The sequence below is a fragment of the Gopherus evgoodei genome, chromosome 7 (assembly GCF_007399415.2).
Source record: "Gopherus evgoodei ecotype Sinaloan lineage chromosome 7, rGopEvg1_v1.p, whole genome shotgun sequence".
Taxonomy (NCBI): Eukaryota; Metazoa; Chordata; order Testudines; family Testudinidae; genus Gopherus; species Gopherus evgoodei.
The window spans coordinates 63,633,987-63,649,220 of NC_044328.1; the positions used below are offsets into that span (position 1 = coordinate 63,633,987).

The following is a 15,234-nucleotide window of genomic DNA, read 5'->3' on the forward strand; positions in this document are numbered from 1 at the left end:
TGTCTTTGTTGAACCTCATCAGATTTATTTTGGCCCAATCCTCCAATTTGTCTAGATCATTCTGTACCCGATCCCTATCCTCCAGCTTATCTACCTCTTCCCCCAGTTTAGTGTCATCTGTGAACTTGCTGAGGGTGCATTCCATCCCATCATCCCAGATCATTAATAAAGATGTTGAACCAAACCGACCCTTGGGCACTCTGCTTCATACCGGCTGCCAGTTAGACATTGAGCCATTGATCACTACCCACTCAGCCCGACAATCTAGCCAGCTTTCTATCCACCTTATAGTACATTCATCCAATTAATACTTTTTTAACTTGCTGGCAAGAATACTGTGGGAGACAGGATCAAAGCTTTGCTAAAGTCAAGATATAATATGTCCACTGCTTTCCCCATAGCCACAGAGCCAGTTATCTCATCAATCAGGTTGGTCAGGCATGACTTGCCCTTGGCAAGTCCATGTTGACTGTTCCTGATCATCTTCAGGTGCTTCAAAATGGTTTTCTTGAGGACCTGCTCCATGATTTTTCCAGGGGATGAGGTGAGGCTGACCTGTCTGTAGTTCCCTGGGTGGTGGTTCTTCCGTTTTTTTTAAAGATGGGCACTATATTTGCCTTTTTCCAATCGTCTGGGGCATCCCCTGATTGCCACAAGCTTTCAGAGATAATGGTCAATGGCTCTGCAATCACATCAGCCAATTCCCTCAGCACCCTGGGATGTGTTAGATCTGAATCCATGGACTTGTGCATGTCCAGCTTTTCTAAATAGCCCTTAACCTGATCTTTCACCACTGAGGGACTGCTCACCTCCTCCCCATATTGTGTTGCCCAGGACAGCAGTGTAGGAGCTGACCTTGTCTGTGAAGACCAAGGCAAAAAAACATTCATTGCTTCAGCTTTTTCAACATCATCTGTCACTAGGTTGCTTCCTCCATTCATTAAGGGTCCCACACTTTCCCTGACCTTTTTTTCTTGTTGCTAACATACCTGTAGAAACCCTTCTTGCTACCCATCACCTCCCTTGCTAGGTTCAACTCCAGCTGCCACCATCTAATTAACAACATATGCACAAACCTCTTAGGACACCAAAAATCCAATCCTGTTCTTAAGGCAAATTTTATTAAAACAAAAGAAAGAAAATACATCGGGAACTTAGGTTTTTGCTAGATTTAAAGAACTCATTTACAATTATTAAACATCAGGAATAACCTTCTGAGGTCCAGCTAAAAGGTTACAAACAAAACAAAAGCATTTGGGGTTAGCACAGAGGAGTCCACCACACTTAGAAAATAAAAGAAATAAACCTAATCAGAAATGTCTAGAACGATGTGATCTACTTACATATCTGGGTTTCAGATAAGTAGGTTCAAGGTATGAACTGATGCTTTTTCAGACCTGATTTAAAAGCTGCTTACAGTATTGCTGCTCTATGTCTCCCCTGTTCGGAAAACATGACCCACACAGACAAAGGGATTTTTTTTTTTCCAATTTTAAAAGTTCTAGCCTTCCATTGGCTCTTTTGGTCAGGTGCCCACTCCTTTCCTCTTACCTGTGGGCTTGTTAACCCTTTACGGGTAAAGCAAGTAGAGAACAGCTACTAAGTGGAATTTTATAACTAACTGGCTGGCTGGGTGTCCATAAGGGAGCTATCCTCCCCACCCCCTTCATTTATCACAGAGGGAATCAAATGTCTGTGTTAGCCTGAATAACTTCTCCTATCCTGTCCCTAAGGACTTGATCCTGCACCCATTGAAGTCAATGGCTTCAGCAGATCTTAAGGGTGCAAGAAATTGGGGCAAGGAATCACTATTTTATTCCCACAGGGCAAGAGAAGTTACAAATAATATTTTCTTGCTCAGTCAATAAGGAAAATAGAAAATGTTTGAGTCAGTAGCTATGATTTGGATTAGTAATTATCTAAATCAAAATCACTGGCCAAGTAAAATGGAAAGTTTCGTTTCAAATTTACCGAGTTATTGTTAATTCTTAAAAAAAAAACAAAAACAAACAAAAAAAAACTTTTGCATTGGTTTAGCATGTCTCATGTTAAAAAGGATTTGTCAAAATAGCATGAAAATTCACACATCCTTTCAGTATGCATTTCCGTTGCCTGGTGCTTCCCTTAAAATGTATCCCCTGTACATCTACTTGCTCAAACTTCATTGGATTTTTGTCAATATAGCATGTGAACTTCCTAGATTTGGCAAGCTTCCAGGCACAGTAGAGGAAGTAATATTTAAGATATCCTAATTTAAAAATATGCATTGTGTGTATTTAAGCATGGAGAATACATGACAGCACAAAGTGAGGGGTGAATAAAGGTTGTACTGATGTGTGTTAGAGATAGCAGCATTAGTAGAAAAGCCATGAACGAGTTACCCAAATAACCCTAAACTAGAGCCAATAAAACATTTTATATCACAACACCCATATATGTATTCCATATACCATATAATTTACAGGAAAAAAGTTGAATTTTTTTTTTCAGAAACTTGTTTTTATTTATCTTGTTTGAATCCCTTTGCCTATAAAACTAGGGTCCTCGGTACAATCAGTCCAAAGGTATAAGGCTCAAGGAGAGAGTGATTTATCTTTTGAAAAATTAGCTTTTGAAAAATCTGAAATAAATACAAAAGATCTGATATTTCACAACCTATTAGGGCTGAAATTAAAGACCTTAAAATTTTAAAAAGGGGGTTCTGAGATTCTTTTCAATGGTCAAATGCACTCATTTCTAGCCTTCGTGGTTTGCAATGTATTGGATTTTAACCTTGGGCTAGTGACAGGTTTGAGTGTTGCCTACCTGTTTCCTATAATATTAGATGAAATGGTACAGCTATGTGAAAAGAAGGAACTTGTTTGCTGGAGTGTTGGAAAGATAAATCAGTTATTTGAAGCTGTCTGAAGGTTTGGAAAGTAAGAAGCAAATCTGGTAGAGGTGGGAGTATTAGTGAGCAATGGATTGGTAAGATGATCAAAGGTGCATGGTAAAAGCAAATGATCACATAGCTCTGCAATTTATCACATGGATTTCACTATCACACATGTAATATAAATGTATGTGCAATCTAATCTGTCATCTCTATTGGTTACCTACAAGGAATGAGACATTTTTGCTGGAAAGCTGAAAGATAGCTCTGATAAAACTACAATATGACTTGAATACCATTCAGTGGGGGAAGCCTGTCATTTAAAATTAATTAATCCATTTCGGCAAAGGTTAAGATACAGGAGTCATTTGCAAATTGCATTTCCCTGAGATGGAAGTCAGCCTTTCTCTCCCCCCTGTCCACCAATGAAATATATTGTTTGAAAATGTGACCAGGGTTAGTTTTTAAAATAAATGACAGCCAAAAATAAATTGAATGATGTTTTACATATTATTTTCTCTCTCAAGTGTGAAAGAATAAATGTTTCGGTCATACACTGTTGAGTGATTGCATTTTTCTTTTTGTTTTTTTGCAGGTTGTCTTAGTCTTTGCTCTAGTATTGGTGCTCTTGTAATATACTTCATAGATTCGTCAAAGTGAGTATTCTAATACATTTCCGTTCTCCTCTTTTCCTAAAGCAATTATGTGCTTTAAATTGCTCCATTCATCTACTTACATTCAAAGGTTTTATACTCATCACCTGAATACAAAGAATTTTATATTAGTGCGTGGTCTTCCAGGCTAGTTTTAGGGATGAGAGAAAGATCTTTTGTGAACTGTACTGGTCTTGGTTACATTTGGTGTGAGAGAAGAAGAGGATAGAAAATAACATTTCTCTTAGTTTAGAGTATACATACTGCAGGAAAAATTACTTCAAGACAAAAGTAGAATAGAGGATGTAGGGAAGGGAGTTGGACTTGAGAAGTCTACACACATTATTTGTCCTGTAAGTGTATTTCAGAATACCAGGAATTCCTTTGAAAACTATCAAAAGACTCTATGTAGTACATACCATAATTATATCTAGCATTGTTATCAAATTCTGAGTTAGATTGACTTGTCCCAGGCCATGCAACTTATCTTATAGGACATGAGAAACATTTTCAAAATTTTTCGAGGGATGAACAAAATGTGGTCATGTGGTGATGTTTCAATTGGGAGAGGTCAAGGTTTCATCATGACTGTGCATCATCATGATGTATCAATGTAAACATAACAATCGTGATGTCTTGACACAGGTTAACGTAACCTAATTTTATATCCTCCCTTTGATACTTGTGTCAGCAGTTCTTTATGCAACAGGGACAACATAAGTGTGGTGCTAGTGTATGATTACCTAGATCAATGGCCTCGCATGAGCCACAGCCCTGGTAAGATGGCGATTGCAAGGGAGTTAATAGAATGTTATTCAGTGGAACATCCATTAGAGAGGGTAATCCACTAGGACATGAGTGGCATTTTAAGGCACTTAGGGTACGGCTACACTTGCACTTAGTGCTTTGAAGTTTCGAGTGTGGTCGCAGTGCCAGTGCTGGGAGAGAGCTCTCCCAGTGCTGCACGTACTCCACATCCTCTATGGGTGTAGCTTGCAGCGCTGGGAGCCGCGCTCCCAGCGCTGCGGCACTGTTTACACTGAGGCTTTACAGCGCTGTATCTTGCAGCGCTCAGGGGTGTTTTTTTCACACCCCTGAGCGCGAAAGTTGCAGTGCTGTAAAGCGCCTGTGTAGCCATGGCCTAAGACTAGGCACACAGTTTACCACATAACTTTGGGCTTGTTTTCGCTGCAACAGTTAGCACACTTGAGTTACTCCACTTGAACTAGCTTAGCAAAAGTGAGAGAAAACACACTGCAGAAATAACGCTTCAGCTACACAGAGTGATTTGATGAGCAGCACAGCATGACTGGATTATTAATTGAGGAGGAGTTGTAATTCAAGCTGCAGCATCCTTAGTGCATTACAGCAATGTGGCACCATAGGGAGTGAAATATTAGTCTATTAAGACACTTAAATGCAGGTTTCTAGTACTGAGTGTAGTGAAAGTAATTCAGAGTTACATTGTGAAAACTCCACTTCTGTTCAAATAGTGAAAGCACCAGTAACATACTAGAAATGTGCATTTGAACCAATGGTTGATATGAAACTTTTGGGGGACTGTAAAGGCTGATATACATGTAAAATAAAGCAACCCAAATGAATCCACTCTGTGAATTTGCACAAGGCTAATCTTCATTTTGTGTTTATTACACTTCTGTCCCTGTAAATAATGATCAGACTAGTCAATCAGCAGCTAAATGAGATTGCAAACTTTCAATAAATATGGTGTTAAATACATTGTGCTTTTCCATTGCCTTGAACCATTTGCCCCCATCAAAACTTTTATTCAGATTTGTTAGCATATTTCATCTGCTTTACACTGAGTTTGCACTGGTAGAAGTGGTGCAGGGCAGCAGAAAATCAGGTACATTTCCTGGTTTCCAAATGACTCAGCAACTACTGCACTTTTTGTTTGTTTGTTTGTTGTTTTTACTAACTGTAAATATCTGTAGGTCTGTTACAGAAACTCGAGATAATATCAGAGTAAATGCTGTAACCAAATGTTACAAAAGCTGGCTAAATTGGAACATTGATATTCTAACATGAGGCAAGTAAACCTCATGCTTTAGGGTGTTAACTGTGGGAAGGTGTGATGCTTCCAGGGGTACCCCAGGCTGTGAGGCATCTCACTATCACTTGTTCTTAGTGTGAGAGAGCCTTGTCTGTGACTGTCATGAGTCAGTTCCCCACCTCCACCAGCCCCTGGCAACACAAGCACTCCCCTTCAATGCTGCGTAGGCCCTGCTGTCACTCTGAAGATTAGCAATTGGCATGCTCCAACCCTGGATCCTCCTGACTGTCTCCAAAGAGTGTCCAGCCCCTACTCCACTGGACTAGCACAGTACTCACAGATATTCTGCATCTGAAAAAACACTACACCCCAGCTTAACAGTTCCTCCTCAGATCACTGCTCCAGTAAACACACAACACTTAAATAAATTTATAGTGAAATTGAGCATGTTTATTGAACATAGCACAAAGATTTAAATCATAGCAAGTAGATGTTTTGAAAACAACAGTTACGTACAAAATAAAATCATCACATGCATTCTAACCCTAGGCTTAATTAACAAGATACTTTCATGTTTTGTAGAGTATTGCTCACCCAAAATCTTGCAGTGCTTTACAGCTGGAGCCTTGTGTGGACACAAAATTTGAACCCATATCCATCCACGACCCGCAAACATGGTCCGTGTGATATAAAGCAGATATCCCCAGATTTGCAGGACTCTGTTTACAGCCAGGCTGGCTGTAACCCTCTTTTCATGAGACATGCATGCTGTCATAGGTGAAGCATCCAGTGTGTTGCTTTGCACTCCAGGATATCCCAGAACTATCCTTTGTCTTCATTAGTAAACAAGACATCCCCTGCTGTTTGTTTATTACTGTGAATTTCTTCTCTTATAGATTTTGCAATTTCTCAGTATGCAAACAGACACACCCAGCTCCCTGTCATTGACAGCGTGAACTGATGTGTTCATGACAGAACATTGTGTGACTCTGCATGTGAGATGAGGTCTTAAGAAGCAAGAGCAGTTGCCCAGTCTTGCCAGATCTTGTGTCCTGGTCAGTTAAATGTACTCAGAGCTCTAAGAGAACTGGCATGAACACTTTAGCCATTGCCCAGTCTGTCACAGTCATGCTTTTCGGAAATCGTGCTGTTAGGAAAGTTGGTTCTTTGCAAAGTGAATGATGCTACTGTCTAGAAGGGAGGCAACTGTAAGTGCACCATGCAGTTGTGATCAGTTGGATGTTAGTGCCCAGAGCTGAGTCATTGATTCCCTTTCCTGAGCAGATAGCAGCTGCTCATTCACTCTATAAAAAAGGCTCTTTACAAAGAGAATCACAAGGGCACTTCATTCTTGCTAGAAGTGGGTGGAACATTATTTCTTACTCCACTCAATGCTTCCTCTTCCCACCTGCTTAATGTTCCACAAAACCATAGTGTGTGTAGGACCATATTCTTCCTTGCAATAAATGCGTATAACTCCTATTGATACCAGTGATGCATGTTTGCAACTAAGGGTAGAATTTGGTTCATAAATTGAGAGAACAGTGAATAGGAAAAGGGCTTGACTGTTTGGGATTCTTACTAATCAAATTCTCCCCTAGTTTGCTGAATTGCGTCAGTAAGACTCAGTTAATCTGGACATCAAAACTTTAAACACTGTGAACTCAATTTAAATGTGTAAATCCTGTCAGCTTTGAAGTAACCTGTTCCTAAAGGCAATGATAAAAATGTAACCAGCACAATTATTTTAATCTTATGGTATAATAATAAAAATGCAACATTTTTACTAAGAAAAATTAGCAGAGTTTCACATCATCTCTTGATGTAGTTTTAAATTGTGTAAAACCAGAGCTTTAAATTGCAAAGGAAAAGGGGTCAAATACAATCTGCTTTAGTATAAAATAACTTATTGTGTTCTAATGCTGGTTCTTTTCCCTGTCATTTCCCTTTAAAATTGTTATGCTTAGTTCTTCAAGGTAAGATATTAATGAAATCATCCTTTACTGTTAGGTGAACATAGGTTCTCTTCCTATGTCCCTTAGCTGGTTCATAAAGTCTGCTGAACACACTGTAATAGAACAGAGAGCACTCATACCAAACATTTGGTAATTTTGTGTTTAGTCCATGCTTTTTGTAGGTAGTTCCCCCTCCCTGCTAGCCTGTATTTGCCTTTCAAATAGTACTAGTAGGTTATTAGTTAAGTTTTATTCTCAACACTTCTGTATGCAAACATAGCATATTCTGTGTTTTGTTGGTCTCAAAATTAATGGTGAGTTCCTTATTTCATTTCTCATTTTCCCTCCCCTCCTTCACCTACCCAACCCTTACTATTTACAGAGAATGCATTACAACAGTGTACAGTAGATGTTATAGTAGATGTATGAAACACTACCCAGTATAACAAATAAGCTTCCATGAAGTGGAAATAGCATCTTATAGCCAGGGTCAACCCGAGTTGCAAACAACAAAAGTACTTGGTGAAGACTCTGCAGTCCTCCATGGATTTGTAACTTGTGGGCTCACCTGATTTCTCCCTCCTGCAATCAAAGTGGAAGGGATGCAACTCTCATGAGTTAATACCCTTTCTGGAGCCTGTCTCACCCTGGCTCCACTTAATGTATGAATCCATACATATAGTGCAACCTAGAGTTGTTATTATATATAGGCATAGGTATGCAGAGCGTCTTACTGACATAGATCAAACCTTGTCCCAAGGAGCTTACATTCTATAGGCCTGTTCCTGTAGCCATTTTCTCATGCGAGTAACTTCTTTAATGGAGTCTCTTTGCTACAAGATCAAGTCCCCAGTTAGACTTTCAAAGTATAATCAATGACAGGACAGAAATAGGAGAGAGGATGCAACAGACAAGTCATTTAATTTGCTTTGTATGTTCTGCCACACATTGTAGTGGTTTATTTTGATGCTGATTTTTTTAAATTGAAAGACAATATTGCAAGTCTTGCTAAATGGCTACAATTTTCACATTAATATGCACTTCCTTAATTAGAATCATATATAAACGTGCCATTTGGCAATGAGGGAAAAACAGCTGGATCTAAGAATAGCAGTGACATCATGAATGGTGAAATTTATTTATATGTACATATAAGGTCTTTCTGAGGATACAAGCTTGTCGACCCTGTTGCCTACTAAACTGAAGACAGCCAGAATCAGCTTTTTTCTCTTTTTAGATATGGTGGATACACATGAATTGCTCCCGATGGTCAGCTCTCTTTTTTTCGCATAAAACCTCTCCTTGTGTATCAAGAAAGGTCTCAAACTGTTAGGTGCTTCTGAAAAGAGCTTATCAGTTTTCTAAAAAGCTCTATATACAACCCAGTTGTGAGAGTCTGATGGGTTGCACAAATACTATCAACTCTTAGATACTGCTAAAATATTTTGTTCACTAGACAGATGACATGGGATAACATCTGTGCTGAGGTCAGCCTTGAAACACAGAAAATTTCATCTGTTTCTGGTTGTTTTTCCAAAGTAATATTTTTAATTATCTTTTAGCTTAATATTACTTTAAAAGTGCTGCCTTCCCTTGAAACTGCAATAAGTTACTAAAATACCAGTAAATATCCTACCTTGCCGCCTCATTCCAAAATGCTTTTGTGCTGCTTCCTCCTAGCCTGACATAGGCTATAAGGGGACTCAGTTTTAGCCGTTGTAAACACCACCTTTGTTGGTGCTGATCACCTGTAACTGCTACTAAAGCCAATGGGAGTTGAGCTGCTGGTGCTCAGCGCCTGTCAGGGTTTGATGCTATATTGATTATGAATGCAAGTTTTGAATCATATGAGATAATTCAATTTAAAACACTTCTAGTAACTTGCAAGGTTTATTATTCTTGCAGTTCTGTATTTTCTGGGACATGGTTACTGCAGATAGTGTCATGTGACAATGGTAAAGAATCACAAGTTGAATTCTTCTTACATAGATCAAGGAATTTTATTAGAAAAAAGAAACCAACATTAATCCTAAACTACTTTCTTATCCTTGCTTCACTGCAGAGCTTCTGTCTAGGAATTTCCACAGTCACCTCTTGTCTGGCTTTTCTATAACACATATAAGTAAAAACTGTACACATCTAGCTGTTGCTATATAAAAGACACTGATATCTAGCGGAATTAACTGGGATAAGTTCAGTCTGAGGTATGCACCAGTTCTTCATCTTTGGGATTCACTGGCTTGAGGTCCATTAGAGCCTGAGTCTGGTGGCTTCGTGACAGTTGTTTGGCTTTTTGTTTGTTATTTAAAGTAAAGCAAAACTTTGTTCCTTGTTCATTAGTAATATGAACTGGAAACAAAGCTTACATGGGTACTAAGAGCTTTTTTAGAATGTACTTTGTGAGAGAGTGAAGGAATGAGAGGGAGCAGGGGCGGCTCCAGGCCCCAGCACGCCAAATGCGTGCTTGGGGCGGCATGCTGCAGGGGGCACTCTGCCAGTTGCCGGGAGGGCGGCAGGCAGGGCTCCAGTGGACCTCCCACAGGCGTGCCTGTGGAGGGTCCGCTGACCCCACGGGTTCGGTGGAGCTGCGGGACCAGCGGACCCTCCGCAGGCATGCCTGCGGGAGGTCCACCGGAGCCGCGGGACCGGCGACCGGCACAGTGCCCCCCGCGGCATGCCATTGTGTTTGGGACAGCGAAATGTCTGGAGCTGCCCTGCTAGAGACTTGAAACCTGGAGCAGGCCTGTTAAATGAGCCAACCAGAGACACCTGGCACAGGGAGGGAACCTTAAGAAGCTGATTGCTTATAAAAGGGGTGGGGGAGGGGGAGAGAAAGGGACTAATTTTGAGAAGCTGCAAAGAGTAGGCTTTGGCAGGGCAGCAGCAAGCTATTAAGAAAGATTCTGTGAAGGAACGTTCTTCGCTTACCCAGTCTGAGGTAAGAAACATGCCCTCAGACAGATTTTTTGGACTCTGAGTGACTGGGGAATTTCCCTAAATAAGTTTGTTGGGGGACCCCCTCCCATGAAGAAGTCCAAACAGGCCGTGTTGATGAGACAAACTTATATTAAATTTTCTTGGACTCTTTATTAAAGAAAACTTCCTCACCAGATTCTCCGTGAGGGGTAGTAGGGTCTGGTGGGAGGAAACAGGTCACCCCTCCCTTGCCCTCATACGCACTGCAATGTGTATGGGGGATCTGGAGGATTCTCTGCACCTTGAAGTCTTTAACCACGATTTGAGGACTTCTCTAACCTATGTCTGAGTTATTGGTTTGTTACAGGAGTCGGGAGGTGATATTCTGTGGCCTGCATTGCCCAGGAGGTCAGACTAGATTATCCTAATGGTCCCTTCTGATCTTAAGTCTATGATTCTATGTGCAATTTTAAACACCAAAAGAAGAACCGGGCTTCTTATTGAATTCTGTGGATTCATACGGTTATTTGTTGTTAAGCACTAAATTAGAATCCAGTGAGACGAGCTGAGAGATTCCACTCAAGGAATATCCTGTGTGGCTGTCCCCAGGAGAGAAGTGTCATTAATGAGACCAGCTCATTCTTTTGGAATAATTCATTAGCAAATGCTTTTAATTGGTGTCATTGCAGGCAATGTCCATGGACTCATTTATTCCCCTGACTACTGTGGCTGTAAAGAGATCTTTTGCATCTCATGTGACTGGCTGTAGTGACTACTACATATTAAGACAGTTGTTATGCCAGAGAATTTACAGTCTAAATAGACAAGATACACAAAGGGCGGGGAGAGGACTTTTATCCCCATTTTAGAGATGGAAAATGAGCTATGGAATTAAGTGGCAGTGCCAAGAATGAAACCAGATTTTCTGACTGTGAGTCTAGTGTTTGTAACCACAAGAACTTTCTTTCTTTACACATCCCTTTCTTCACGGCCCAAAACCTGTTGGTGAACCTTGCTCACTCAGCTTTGATATAACAGAAAAACAAAACAAAACACCTCATTATATGAAAGTTTGAGCCTAAATCAGGTGAAACTTGGCAATTTCGTCTGAATTTGCTTTGAATTTATTTTTTTTTCCAAATCCAGAACTCAACCCAATATCAGACAATGTGAATCCCCATGAAAGTAATATAAGATTATGCAGTGAAACACTATAGCTTTACAGTAGTTTCAATGCAGTGTTATGAACATTAGAGCATAGAATACCCTAATATTTTTTCATTAACAAGCTTCACACAATTCTACTTTGGATTCATTTGTTATTTTTTTAGGAAGATGAACATTCTGGTGCATTTTATATAAAGGTTTTGGCTAATTCTCCCATTCTGTGTGTCAGTTTCTTTTCCACTGTCGTGCCCATCCTTGTATCTACCTGTCACCATTTTGTCTGCTTATAGCCATGCTACTATGTCTGAACTCCCTTCTGTAGATGGAATGAAATTTACCTGTAGGCAGATAGCCAACACAAATACTATAATAACAATTAAATCCTATTTGAAGATTTAAGTGGGATTTAAGTGGTGCATAGGCTTTGTGCTTCCCAGTCCACCTGTCAAGAGTATCTTCATCTATAATAAAATTATTCTTTGCCTGATTGCACTTTTGGACCTACACCAAGTGCTTGCTGGTCCATTTTTTGTTTTCATTTTGAGGCCAGGATAATATTGTGCTGTATTTTTTCAGTTGCAAGATTAGATATAGCAAGGATGCATTAAAACGCTGACATCTGGCCCTCTAATGTGTTGGCAACAAATTGTTATTGTTGCTCAAAATGGCTGTGACAGTTGGCTGTCATTAAAAGTTTTGTAAGATTTTCCTTGCTATGTAGATACAAACATGTTGGTATTTCCTATGCTGAGATTGTGATATGTAGGAAATATCTCAGTAATATTATTGCAAAGATAAGAACGTCCATACTGGGTCAGACCAAAGGTCCATTTAGCCCAGTATCCTGTCTTCCAACAGTGGGCAATGCCAGGTGCCTCGGGGGAATGAACGGAACAGATAGGGCAATGCCAGGTGCCTCAGGGGAATGAACGGAACAGATAATCATCAAGTGATCTATTCCCTTTGTCCATCCCAGCTTCAGACAAACAGAGGCTAGGGACACCATCCCTGTCCATCCTGGCTAATAGTCATTGATGGACCTATCATCCATGAATGTATCTAGTTCTTTTTTTATATATTATATATATATTGAACATGTGCATCAAAGAAATGTTTTGCACCACCCTCCATGCTTGAAGGAGCCTCCATCTCCTTCACATTTCTCCTTAATTCACATCCTACTCCTAGTAGTAAATGCTCATAGTCTTCCCTCTGAAACTGCCCGTACTTTCACAATTGTACTTGAATCCAGTTACATTGTCTCTGTTGATAGGAGACACTTCCCTCCCAGTTCCAAGATAGTTACAATCCCTTCACATGTTTGAAGAACATTATTTATACCTATCGCACTACTAAAGATAATAGTAATTTATTTATATGAAAACCATTCCATGCAAATGGTACAAGTATCACTCCACATCCTGTCCAGATTTGCCACAGTCTCCTGCATTCAGTCTCCTTGCATTACCTTTGTCAATTCTACTAGTTCGGTTAGTGCTGCAATGGCTTTTGTCTGTGACACTCTTGCCACAAATATTTCAACTTTGAGCTGATGAATGCTGTCCATTGCTAAGCAAATCCAGGTTGGATTGCTCACCATAAGTTAATTCCTAGCATCAGCCTATAATCTCACTACCATACAGTAGTTCATTCGAGATACACTAGGGGTATTTGTCTTATTCAGTGTAGAGAAACTTTTAGGTTACATGTCAATGAATCCTTGCTGCGCCAGTACTTTCAAATTACTTAAACTTTACATTCATTTCACATTGATCCCCACAACCATAGAAGTGACACACTGTTCCTACCCCAATCCTTGGACAATGACTAAGTGTATAACTTTAAAGGACTGAATCATCATCTTTTATACTGATTCAGCACCAAATAGGATATTCCAATCCTTTGTAAGGCCAGATGAAGCCAATTTGATCTTCACTGAATTTGTATTAGTTACTGCAGTGCACCCACTTGCTTGTTTAGCCAAGAAGTAATGTTCTGAAAATGGTGCATGGTCACTCCAGGGCTATAATTGTTAATTTTCTGCAATGCATTGCACCAAATTTTGAACACACTGTCCATAACCAAGGCTCAGTGGTAACTACTGTTGTTATAATTAAGGTCCACTGTTCATGCCAGAAGAGTGCACGATGCAATATGCAGCCTTACAGGTAATTAAATGCCAAAGAAAAGCAGGGCCATTTATTAAGAACAAGAGATGTTAATTGTGAGTGAACTCCAGTACCATGAAATTGTTTCTACTATACAATAAAAGGCAAGAGAGTCAACAATCAACAGCATAGAAAAAAAATGGAATGCAAAACTCCTTCTCTTCATTTTTATTGCAGTAGTAGCTAGGAGTTTATCGTAGACCAGGACCCAACTGTGTTAGGCACTATACAAACACAGAATAAAAAAGGTATTCATGAAGTTTTGAATGTTTTTGATAGCAGTCACTCTTCAGAGTTTCCATTTTATATAAATTGTGTGTATGGTGAAATCAACGTTTACTTGACACTTATCAACAAAAGTCTAATCCTTCAAAGTCTACAGATAGCTGCAAACCAGACTGATGTTGAATAATCCACATAGAATTTAGAATTAAGCATGTTGGATGTTTGTCCTCTATATTTTCATAATTTACAAACTGACCCTTTGCACAATTCCTGACAACGTTCATTCCCACTTTATGTATTTTGCAGTACTGTGGGCCATCATGATAAATATAAGGACATATGACTAACAGTTATCCTGATAACTATAATTATTATAAGAAATAATAATTGTTGACTAAGGCCTGGTCTACACAAATGGGGTAAGTCAGCCTAAGTTATGCAACTCTGGCTACGTGAATAACGTAGCTGGAGTTGATGTAGCTTAGGTCAACTTACTACGGTGTCTACACCGTACTTGGTCAATGGGAGAAACTCTCCCGTCGACTTACCTTATGCTTCTCGTTTTGGTGGAGTACCGAAGTCGACTGGAGAGCAATCTGTTGTTGATTTTAGTGGGTCTTCACTAGACTGATGCATCGATCACCACAGCATTTTTTTTTTCCAGAGATTTCTGAGCATTTGCTACTCTCATTGGATGCAACAACTTAGCTCAAGAGAAGATATGGATGCTTAGCACTGCTGAAATGTGGGCCACTTATTTGGGTGTCAACACATGGACTTAAGTATTTTATTTAAACAGCCTAGTATGGAAATGTTGGACTTATGAAACAGCAGTTCACCTGACAAAAATAATTTTCTTTAATCCCATCCTCCAAATCACTTGCATTGTGTCTTTCTAGCACCAAGGTGGGCTTCACTAGAAAGAGCAGAATGACCCAGTTCTGGAAAGAAAAGTTATTTCTAAAATACAATATATAATTTATAATATACAATTGACCATTAACACAAGTAAATTGCAGCTTCTATGTGTCAGGTGCACATGTGGCTTTATTTTCTGAAATGTTAGAATCCACCAATCACTTGCAAATAAGACTGAAGTTTGTGAAAGGTGATCTCAAGATGGACCTGTGCAAGTCCACATTTTCACCCTTTTTACAACATTATGATACATTTTATATAGTGTATGCCTTGTGAGGTATCATTTGAAAACTCATAATTTGCTGGAGATGCTCTTCAAAGGGAAAAGAGAACCATAAGGAAAGGG

The 15,234-nt window shown here is 39.6% G+C and overlaps 1 protein-coding gene across 9 annotated transcripts in view; it reads left to right on the forward strand.

Moving 5' to 3' along the window:
• The first annotated feature begins 3,473 nt into the window (after positions 1-3,473).
• The window catches only part of KCNMA1 (potassium calcium-activated channel subfamily M alpha 1), a 410,790-nt gene continuing 399,029 nt past the window's right edge, over positions 3,474-15,234 (forward strand). For all 9 annotated transcript variants that reach the window (XM_030568831.1, XM_030568832.1, XM_030568835.1 and 6 more), the window contains exon 1: positions 3,474-3,528. The gene's annotated coding sequence lies outside the window, so the exon portion shown is untranslated. The remainder of the gene's footprint in view (positions 3,529-15,234) is intronic.